The sequence below is a fragment of the Triticum aestivum genome, chromosome 4D (assembly GCF_018294505.1).
Source record: "Triticum aestivum cultivar Chinese Spring chromosome 4D, IWGSC CS RefSeq v2.1, whole genome shotgun sequence".
In the NCBI taxonomy this organism is placed as follows: domain Eukaryota; kingdom Viridiplantae; phylum Streptophyta; class Magnoliopsida; order Poales; family Poaceae; genus Triticum; species Triticum aestivum.
Window position 1 is genome coordinate 64,434,992 of NC_057805.1, and position 7,476 is coordinate 64,442,467.

Genomic DNA, 7,476 nt, shown 5'->3' on the forward strand with positions numbered 1-7,476 from the left:
ATTTGATCTTCCAAAGTAGGAGATACTATGAGGTTGGCAAGAACGCCTTGAGGAACAACTTGGAGATTCAGCTTGCGGAAAGCTTCACAAAGATCCGGTTGGGAAGGCTTGAGAATTAAGCTGTTGCAATAAGCTTTCCTGCTTAAAGCATCTGCAATGACATTAGCCTTGCCTGGAGTATATTCAATACTCGGATTGTACTCTTGAATCATTTCGACCCATCGAGTCTGCCTGAGATTGAGGTTGGGCTGAGTGAAGATATACTTGAGGCTCTTGTGATCAGTGAAAATGTCCACTTGTCTTCCCAACAAGAGATGTCTCCATGTAACCAATGCATGGACAACTGCCGCCAACTCAAGATCGTGAGTGGGGTAGTTCTTTTCGTTGGGCTTCAACTGCCGAGAGGTATAAGCCACAACTTTCTTCTCTTGCATTAACACAGCACCGAGACCTTGGAGAGAAGCATCACAGAAAACTTCATACGGCTTGGATTCATCAGGAGGAGTCAAGACAGGAGCTGTGACTAGTTTCTGTTTGAGAGTGTTGAAAGCAACTTCACACTCAGGAGACCAGACATACTTCACATGCTTCTGAAGGAGATTGGAAAGAGGCTTTGCAATCTTGGAAAAATTCTCAACGAATCTTCGGCAATAACTTGCAAGACCCAGGAAACTGCGGAGCTGCTTGACATTTTGAGGAGGTTCCCAATCCAGAACTGCGGACACCTTCTCGGGGTTAACAGCGATGCCTTTGGCAGAGATGATGTGACCAAGGAAAAGAACTTCATCGAGCCAAAACTCACATTTGGAGAACTTCGCATAGAATTGATACTCTCTGAGCTTGTCGAGCACCAATCGCAAATGTTTGGCATGATCCTGCTTATTCTTGGAGAAGACCAAGATATCATCGAGATACACCAGAACGAATTCATTGGTGTAGGGGTTGAAGATGAAATTCATCATCCGAGAGAAGACCGGAGGAGCATTGACAAGGCCGAAAGACACGACAGTATATTCATAAGAACCAAAGCTTGTTCTGAATGCTGTCTTGGGAATATCTTCTTCACGAATGCGAATCTGATGATAACCCATACGAAGGTCAAGCTTCGAGAATACTTTAGCGCCCTTGAGTTGTTCAAATAGCTCATTGATGTTGGGAAGTGGATACTTGTTCTTGATTGTCTTCTTGTTCAATGGACGGTAGTCGACACAAAGTCGGTCCGTGCCATCCTTCTTCTTGACAAAAAGAACACCACAACCCCATGGAGAAGAACTCGGTCTGATCAAACCCAGACGTTCTTGTTCATCGAGCTGCTTCTTCAATTCCTTCAGCTCGTTTGGTCCAAGCTTGTATGGACGCTTGCAAACGGGTACAGTACCAGGCTCTAGTTCGATAACGAACTCAACTGGCCGGTGCGGAGGCATACCCGGAAGCTCTTCTGGAAAGACATCTTGATACTCGCAAACGACTGGAATTTGAGAGATGGCATCCAATTCGCCCTTCTCATTGAGAGAGAAAAACCGAATGGTTTCATTACGAGCGGCAAAAATAATCACATCCTCAGACGAGTGTGTCAATTGAATTTCTCTGGCAGCACAATCAAGTTGAGCTTTGTGCTTAGAAAGCCAGTCCATCCCGAGAATTAGATCAATATCCGAGTCACCAAGAACAATTGGAGAAGACTGAAATCTATAGTCGCCCATCTTGATGGAAACATCGGGAGCCATCATGCTAGAACTCAAACGTTTACCCGGAGAAACGACATCCATGGGTTTACTCAGATGAGAACAAGTGAATTCATGCTTGGCGAAGAACGGTCTTGACATGAAACAAAGCGATGCACCAGTATCAAAAAGAACTTTTGCAGGAATATCATTAACTGAGAGATTACCCATTATCACATCAGTAGATTCCTCCGCTTGAGCTGCATTCATCATGTTCACCTTGGCAGACTTTGGGTTATGCTTGACCACTGCATTGCTGGAAGATCTGACAGGAGGAGGAGGAGGAAGACGCCTCTGGTTGAAGCACTTGTTAGCATAGTGACCTTTCTGCTGACATTTGTTGCAAGTCACCTCTGAGAGAGGACGGTGATAAGGAGCATTGGACTTTGGAGCTTGATTCTGAGACTTGTTCTGATAGCCAGAGTTGGAAGAGTTGGAAGAACTATGGCCACCTTTGTTCTTCTGCTGATAAGGCTGACGAAACGGAGGAGGAGGCAACCAGAACTTCTGTTGCTTAGCTGACACAAGTGAGGAAGAAGAAGACTGAACTGCGTCTCTGACTCTCTTCTTAGAAGCCTCACACTTGAGCTGAGCAGCCTCTTGCTTCAGTGCCATATTGTAGAATTGATCAAACTGAGTAGGCTCAACAAGAACGAGAGCTAACTGCAGATCCTCTTTAAGGCCACCTCTGAAGTGATAGATCATGCTCTTCTCATCAGGAACGTCTTGTTTAGCGAAGCGAGCAAGTTTCTGAAACTGAATGTTGTATTGATACACAGACATGTTTCCTTGCTTGAGATTGCGGAACTCCTCGCGCTTGCTCTCAACAACACTTTGTGGAATGTGGTGCGCTTTGAAGTCCCGACAGAAGTCAGTCCGAGTAATCACATGACCTCCTCTGGAATCTTTGTATTGCTGAAACCAATCAGCAGCTTGGTCCTTGAGCTGGAAAGAAGCGAACTTGACAAAGTCCTCAGGCCTGACATTGCTACATTCAAAATGCTTGTTGATGTCCACGAGCCAATCATCGGCATCCGTGGCCTCGGCACAGTAGCTGAAAGACTTGGGCTGATTTGCGAGAAACTGGTTGAGAGTGGCAAAGTGAAACTGATTGTTGCCTTGACCTTGATTGCCTTGATTGCCTTGCCCTTGAGTACGTTCTTGCAAGAGTTGCAGAATCATCTGAGCATTGGCGTTGGTGGCTGCCATGATTGATTGCCATGCCTCCGGAGGTGGAGGTGGTGGCGGAGGGATCGCTTGACTCCCTTCATTTCGACCCGGATTCTGACGTGTTGGCGGAGCCATCCTGAAGAGGGTGACATCCGTTAGCATCTTGATAGACAAAGATAAGTAGAATCAACGGATAGAAATTGCAACATATAGTCTTCACAATAAACATTCGAACGAACATGAACGAATGAATTCCGTAGTAAAACATCACACTTCCATAAGTTGAGAAGCCACTTGAAAAAGATATGGAATGAACATATGAATTCGAAGGGAACTCGAATACCACAAAACAAAATAAAACCAAGTATTGGCTTGCAGAATAAGCCGGAACAAACATATGATAGATATTTCGTCCGAAGTTTTCGTGGTGGGGCCCACACGGGCTCAATCGTACAGCACCATCATGTACAAGGCTGTGCACATGACATACGAAGCGTCCCCGAGTCGGCAAAGCCATGGACTCTTTAAGACACAACGAGACCACTGTAAAATCAACCGTATACAGGCGGACCACTAGACATCGAACCCCAATCTCATATCATGCGTCTGTCGGAAAGAAATCCTAAGGCTACTTGAATTCCCACTTATAAACTCCCGAAACTTTCTGGTTATGCAATCTGGTGTAGGGGATACAGGGGACACAAATATATATCACCCAAACTAACAATCCCTAGATCCAGCTGTATCCATCCGTCAACACATAACCAAGAAACCTTCGGAAACCGTTTACCTCAACCTTCGAAAAACATCCGTTATACAAGTTATGGCAATACTCCCGAACTCCCGCCCCAGTACTGGGTGGCGTCGAGGTGATCTCACCAACAACTGCATAAAAGAGATTTCGATGTCGGCGAAACTCAGGTATTCCAGAACTGCAACGATAAAATTGTGACGACAACACCTCGGAGCTCAACTCCCCGGGACACTGCCACAACCCCTAAATGACAGGAGGCACCAAGAACAATGTTCTCGTCACAAATCGATCGGAACGATTCCAAGATACCCGCGTGATCCTAAAAAAATTTTTTAGTGAAATTTGAGGAGAGAATAGTCAAAACTTCTACGTCAGGAGACCTCACCAGAGCGACGAAGGGACTGAGGAGTAAAAAGAATCCTACTCTCCGATATATATAATCCTAAGACTCAAAACATTTTTATTCTAGACTCAACAACGTCAGCGATTCGATCAAGCAGGGGGCTCCTAAGTCGGGGATGGCTCTGATAACCAACTTGTAACGCCCACGATGCGGCTATATCTCCCACGTGTCGAGGCACGACTTAGAGGCATAACCGCATAGTGGTTTTGTCGCAAGAAGGGTCATCTTCACACAATCCCATGTAATGAACAAGAATGGGATAAAGAGTTGGCTTACAATCGCCACTTCACACGATACATAAATATCATTCATACATCATCCAAAATACAAACATATAGACCGACTACGGTCAAAATCCAGATGAAAATAAGACAACCCCAAATGCTAGATCCCCGATCGTCCCAACTGGGCTCCACTACTGATCATCAGGAAAAGACACATAGTAACAACCACGTTCCTCGTCGAACTCCCACTTGAGATCGACGCCATCGTCTGCACTGGCATCGTCGGCACCTGCAACTGGTTTTGGAAGTATTTGTGAGTCACGGGGACTCAGCAATCTCACACCCGCGAGATCAAGTCTATTTAAGCTTATAGGACAAGAAGGGTGCAAAGAGGTGGAGCTGCAGCGGCAAAAGCATATATGGTGACTAACTGCGCAAATGAGAGCGAGAAGAGAAGCAATGGAACGAGCGTCATTTGGCAATGACCCAGAAGAGGTCCTGAACACCTACTTACGTCAAACATAACACATACCGTGTTCACTTCCCGGACTCCGCCGAGAAGAGACCATCACGGCTACACACGCACTTGGTGTATTTTAAATGGGTCAAGTGACAAGTTATCTACAACCGGACATTAACAAATTCCCATCTGCCTCATAACCGCGGGCACGGCTTTCGAAAGATATTACCCTGCAGGGGTGTCCCAACTTAGCCCATCATAAGCTCTCACGGTCAACGAAGGATAAACCTTCTCCCGGAAAAACCCGATCAGTCTCGGAATCCCGGTTTACAAGACATCTCGACAATGGTAAAACAAGACCAGCAAAGCCACCCGAATGTGCCGACAAATCCCGATAGGAGCTGCACATATCTCGTTCTCAGGGCACACCGGATAAGTCAAGCTACGAGTAAAACCAGACCTCGAGTTTCCCCGAGGTGGCCCCGCAGGCTGCTCGGTTCGGACCAACACTCGAAGGAGCACTGGCCCGGGGGGGTTAAAATAAGATGACCCTTCTTGCGACAAAACCACTATGCGGTTATGCCTCTAAGTCGTGCCTCGACACGTGGGAGATATAGCCGCATCGTGGGCGTTACAATAAGGCAGAAGCGCAAAGTTGGAAATACGATTTCTGTTTAAGAAAACGCATTCTGGGCTGGAACGGAGAGGAAATACGCTTTCAGAAAATAGGAAACGTATTTTGAGCTGAAACATAACGAAACTACGCTTTCCAGCTGGGAAGACGTATTCCCAGGAATACGCCTCCACTTATCCAGCGTGGCAAGGCGGGGCCGGGCGGCTTAGAGGCTTACAGGTGGGGTCCCCCTTATCCATCTCTCTCCTCTTGGCTCCTTCTTCCTCCTCCCGACGCGTGCTGAGGCAGAGGCGAGGCCGGCCGCCCCGACGACGATCGCCGGCGACTCCGGCCACCATAGGCGGCGCTCGACCTACCCACGTGCTCAGGGCGACAAGGCCGACCCGCTCCAGGACATAACGGACCTTGAGGAGGGCGGGGTTGAGAGCAGCGAGCACTCCGGCGGAGGGGGCTTCGGGTGGAGATGGGACTCGAGGCCATAGCGGCTCTGGCGAGGGGAAAAGGGCATGGGGATGGTCGCCGGAGTGGTGGTGTTCTACTGGTGGTGGTAGAAGGAGGGAGGAGCTCGGGGCTGCTCAGATTCAAGCGGAGCCCGACGGAGGCCAATGCGGCGATGGGCAGTGGGGATAGGTCCTCCGGCTCGGCTGACTGATTGGGGAGGGAGCTAGGAGTAAGGGGAGGCCGATGCTGTGCTCGAAGGGCTTGGGGAAGGCCTATATATAGGCGGGGTGAGGACGTGCCGCGCTGGCGTCACCGCGGACACGCGGCCGGCGCCGAGGACGCGTGTGCACGCACATGGGCTCGTCGGGAAGGCGACGGGGAGACGCAGGGAGGAGCCCACGGGGCAGAGGGAGCCCACGGAGCACGGGGAGGAAGAAGACGGCGAATAACAGAACCAATTGTCCACTGTTCGCCCGTGGTCATGCGGCGGCGAGCGTCAGTGAGGAAACGGACGGAGGGGGAGAGGGGTCCAGGTGATCGGCGACGACGAGGGCCAGCTGCTGGACACGCTCACGCGCGCGAAGGCGACGAGAGGAGGAGGGGGTCCAGCACAAACAGCCATTGGACGCGGCCACTGCACACAGAGCGCGTGCACAGGCATGCCATTGTCGCGGTCACCGCCTGCACTGGCATGTAGTGGGGGAGATGAGCTGGAGCGTGTTGTCTAGTGGCAAGTTCATCCAGGGGAGGTTCCTACTGCGGTGGTAGTTTGGTTAAAATCGCTCTGGTTAAATGGTAATCAAGCTCTGAAGTTTACTGCAGTAAACTTGGACGAGCACTGCTGATCCACAGAGACTTGATTGGGGTCAAAGGAGTTGTCTGGGAGGTTTAACTAAGGAAGAACTACAATACTGGAGATTTAGAGAAGAAATGGACCAATAAATAATAGGGTTGCTTTGCAACTGCATTTTTGGTCCAGAAACTTGATTTGGATGATGCACTCACATGGAGTTATGGAATGGGATGCAACTTGGCAAATCCTCATGATATGGACATATAAAGATGTTGTAAAAAGCTCATACCAAATGGACAATCCAAAATGGTACTTGCTTTACAAACATCATTCTGTCCAGAAACTTGGAAAAATTCTAGAGGAATAATGGCTTGATGAACCATGCCCAAAATGGGTGGAGGTAGCTTATATGGCTAATAGAAGGCCTAGAAAATTGGCAGCCATAATGGAGCAAGATAAAATATACTTGCTTCACAAACTGAAATTTTGGACAGAATCAAAGAATTGAAGATGAGCTCACATGGAGGCATGATATGAGCTATACTTTGGTGGAGGGCTATGATATGATGATATGAGGGATCATGAAAAATGGCAACTCATTTGGATATGCCTAGCTTGCACCTCCTTCACAATGCTTCTTTCTGGATAGAAACTTTGGAAAATCATCATTAAATAATTACTAGGCAAATGAGGTTGCATTTTGTCATGTGGCAATGATATGGACAGGAAAAGGTGTCCAAGGAGTTTGAGGTCAATTGGAAAAATGAAAATAGCACTTGCTTCACAATGTGCCATTGAGGGCAGAATAGGAAATGAATTATTTGATCATGATGATAAACATGACAAATGAAATATTTTGCCATATTTGAGAAA